The sequence below is a fragment of the Petaurus breviceps genome, unplaced genomic scaffold (assembly GCF_028583685.1).
Source record: "Petaurus breviceps papuanus isolate PSGF00001 unplaced genomic scaffold, PetGlider_PUasm1.0 188, whole genome shotgun sequence".
NCBI lineage: Eukaryota > Metazoa > Chordata > Mammalia > Diprotodontia > Petauridae > Petaurus > Petaurus breviceps.
This window is the reverse complement of record NW_027185804.1, coordinates 33,428,122-33,432,250: the sequence shown is the minus strand read 5'-3', so window position 1 is coordinate 33,432,250 and position 4,129 is coordinate 33,428,122. Positions and strand designations below refer to the sequence as shown.

The 4,129-nt window shown below is 37.8% G+C and overlaps 1 pseudogene; it reads right to left on the bottom strand.

Moving 5' to 3' along the window:
• Positions 1 to 2,588: 2,588 nt before the first annotated feature.
• Positions 2,589 to 3,664, bottom strand: LOC138163439 (cyclin-G1 pseudogene; annotated as a pseudogene).
• Between the last annotated feature and the right edge of the window lie 465 nt (positions 3,665 to 4,129).

The following is a 4,129-nucleotide window of genomic DNA, read 5'->3' as shown; positions in this document are numbered from 1 at the left end:
AGGTCTCAAGAGATGCATTTATTTATTTTCATGTTTGACAACCCATATCTCCCAAGGTTAGTGGTCATTTAGTTATCTGTCTAGTACACAGGTAATTATTAAGTTGTTCAGTGGACATAGTGCATCAAGATGAACTCCTTCAAATATAAATTTCACAAGGACATTGACAAATACCATTTTGGGCTGGGTAGCCTGCACTCAAACCCAGAGGTTGGATAGATGAAAAAGTCCTCTCATCCTCTGGTTCTCCTCTTACCTGAAAGAAAATATTGCAGAAAGAGTTAATTCTATGGAATCCCCTTCCTGGCTTCTTCTCTGCCCCCCAACTTTGTTGATTATTTATATAAATATCTATCCTTCTCTAAAGAGTAACTTTGACAAGAAATGTTAAATGACTATTAATTTCAGAGTTGTACAGTTAGTTAGTTGCTAACCAATGTACTAGGTGATAGGCTGTCAGAACTATTGATTTGGAGATGGAAGGTCTTAGATTACTCAGTCCAATGCCCTTATTTTCCAGATGAGGTCCAGAAAAGTTAACTAACCGGCCCAAGATCACCTAGCTACAAAACAGTAAAGTCAGGATTTAAACCAAGCTTCTCTATTCTTTATATCCTCTATTAAAAAACATAATTTTCTATTATTTTTATGGAGGATAACCCTATAAACTTGCGGTTCTTTCCCTTTCAATTATATCAGGCATGAACTCTCAAATTTTTCTAAGAATGATTATACTAGAAAAGATGATTCTAAAATTAATGTGTTGGACTCAATGGTCTCTAAGGAACCTCCAGGGTAAAAATGTGTGATCTTATGAAATTGCTAACCCTAGATTGGGTGCGAATTTTGAGTGAATTTGGTTGTTGAAGACAACCACAGTTCAGGCTTCCCAAACCCTCTTCTACTTTTTAGTGATTTTTGTTTTGTCTTTCTTAGATGATCAAACTCATTACCTCCCTTTTCCACTTAAATTCACCAGCCTGTCCACCAGTAGAAGATTCAGGGCTGACAGGCTAGTGTCATCTGATCACTGTAATTTGTGTCTTAACTCTCTGATTTGCCTTCAACTCACAGGGTGAGGAAGGTACACTTCAGGAGCCCTGGGACATTTTCATCCACTTGGACAAGTACCGAGTCCCTCTCCCACACCTCAAAGGCAGATGTGTCTTATTATATCATTAGGTCCTATTATATCACTAGCCCCTCTTTTAAAGATCAACCAGTTAAAGTAGAAATCATGGACAGTTAGGTTTGGAAGGGGCTGCAGAGAGCATCTATTCTAGACTCCTTTTAATTTATGGGTTAGCAAACTGGTCAGGTAACATTGAATGAATATCAGAGCTTAAAGGGAACTTGAAACACAGAAAATAGAGTGTCAGAACTAGAAGAAAACTTAAAACATAGACTGTCATAATTAGGAAGGAATTTACATTTCAATAGTTTTATTGAAAGGTCACTTTCTTAATGGTACCTTGTTAGGTTACTTCGGCCAACTTAAGTTTGCATTGGTGAATTAGAAAGGAAATTCTTCAGTGAATCAAGTATTTAGGAGTAACTGAAGAAATGCTTTACAAAATGAATCCTAAGACATATGAGGTATACTGTGGCTCTTTGGTTTATCTTTAAATGGAAGTTTAGTTTTCCCCCCTCACAACATGATGTCAAAGGGAAATCTGAACTAGTTCTGGCTATTGTGGAAGTTAAACTATACATTGCAGTGATTAACTACATGTTTTACCAACCCTATAGTCAATTTAGAGTCATTAGCCTACACCTAGGCTTAAGCCCTCCAGCTACCACATAATTAGCTAATTAAATTGCTGCTTACTTAAATCTGGATAGACAACTTACTTTAGTCTCTCTGAGTTGAACTGTTACAGGAGCATTAGGACAATGACATACCCCATAGGTATTTTTTTTTAATTCAAAGGTCTCTGCTGACAGTCTAGTTTCATACAACAATAATCCTTATTTGAAAGCTCTAGAGTGTTAGTATTAGCATATGTTGCTTTAGAAGGGCACAGCTGAGGTTTCAGATTAGTAGATTATGAGAGTTGCTCATCCAATAGAAATACATTTTTTTTCCTAAGGGGCTAGATATTGAGATAAAAATTATTCTGTATAAAACTTTGTTTCCTAAGATAATGGTGAAGATCACTTAAATTTAACATGTCTATTTGCAACTTTAATGGAATTTTAGAATCAAATTTAAATGAAAAGAAATCTTTAGAATTATTGGATTATCTAGTTATATAGAGTTTTAACACGGTTGTTTGTACTGCCTCAAAGACTAGTAACCCTGACTGTATTACAGTGCATCATGCCATTTTTCTGAAGTTGATCTCTTTTGATGTGAATTTGCATTACAATTCAAATAAAATCAATTAAAGTCAATTATACCTTGCCATCAATACTACCTATAATCAGTATAATGATCAGACACTCCTAAATTTAATCAATATTAACTGTCAATCCACAGTATAGTTTCTCCTTATTCTACATTAGAGTTTCACATCTGTGTTTTAGTTTTTACAAACATGCTTTCAAAGGGAATCATAATTCAGTCCTGATCACATTTCCAACTGCAGTACACATAATCAATTTCCAACTATAGCCCGTTTTCCCATCATGTCTGAAAACATCAATGCTAACCTAGTTGCTATGTTAGGCTTCACAGCTTAAATCCATTCTACCATTGTAGTCCCCAGTTCTGATGTGAAGTAAGCCTTCAAAATAGTTGAATTTCTTCACCATAAGACTCCTATTAAGACCCATTTCAGGAATTGTTGGAAGATGAGTGATTTTGTAATAACTATGCTTCAACTGACGTACAGTACACCCCAAAACAATCCACTTCCACTTGTGCACATCTGGTTTAGATCACTTGCTTGATGAGTATTCAGTTAGGCACTTTGCTACAAGTTCCTGCCAGAAGGGCAGTTCTTCACAAGTTATCTTGGAATGCTTCTGAAGACATTCTACTCCTTCTGTCGACTCTATACATTTCTATTCTTGAATAGAATAGAATAGAACTCCAGTGCAGTTATAGACAATGCCAAGACAGAAGACTTTGCTTTAGAAAACATAATCCTACAGTGGCATATCTTAAGCTAAGCTTCCAGTCATTCCAAACTCAATTTCTTTCTCTTTCAAATGGCAAATTTTCATGAATGAGTGAATAATAGAGCTGTAGAAACTGAAAGGGAGTAGTACCTTCGATTTTCCAACATACCTTCTCTCATACAATCTTTTCCATTCTCATCTGGCTAGAAAATGTGAATTTGCATTGGTTTATTCTGGTCAAAATCAGTGGCTAATGGGATATTTCTCTCTTCCTCTGTCAATTCCATAGTCAGATAGAAGCAACTTAATCCCACACATCCAAAATGTTTGGGTTGTACCTTCATTTTGGGTAGAAATTTGTCCAGTAAATTCACAGGTAGAGAAAAGGTCTCTGGGTCAAAACCAAAAAACAGAGTTAGGCTGAGAAGGTCTTTCACTTTGAAGTCCCCAGTCTTGGAGTCATCTGAAGGTCATTGCCATGAGCAGACTCAGTTGGTCTCAAGCCACAGACCTCTGGCCAATATCTAGACTCCTCTTCCAACAGAATATCCAGCTGGTGCAGCAGCTTCTGAGCTTCAGTTGTAATCAATATCTCTACCATCTTGAGCCTCTCAAGGCAGCTTCTCCTCAGTAGCAAGCCTCCCTCCCAGGAACCATTCTCTTCTCACCCTGAAAAATTAGTCCAAACATCCCAGACAATGCAGGAACTGTATTGGGGAGAGGACAAGGGCCTGGGGCTGGGGAGTGATGATAGATGGGGTTTCTGGGGCAGTGGCTCCAGCAAGCTGAGAATGATGCCGGTCCCAGGCCTCAGTGCGCTGAGGCCAAGAAAAACTTTAGAACAAAATTCTAGAAGAGATCTTAGAATACAGAATGTCAGAGCTGAGAGGTACTTTAGAAAAAAGGACATCAGAGCTTGAGGGGAATCTTAGAATACAGGATGTCAGAGCTGGGAGGACCTTAGAACATAGAATGTCAGAGCTGGGAGGACCTTAGAACACAGGATGTCAGAGCTGGGAGGGACCTTAGAACACAGGATGTCAGAGCTGGGAGGACCTTAGAACAT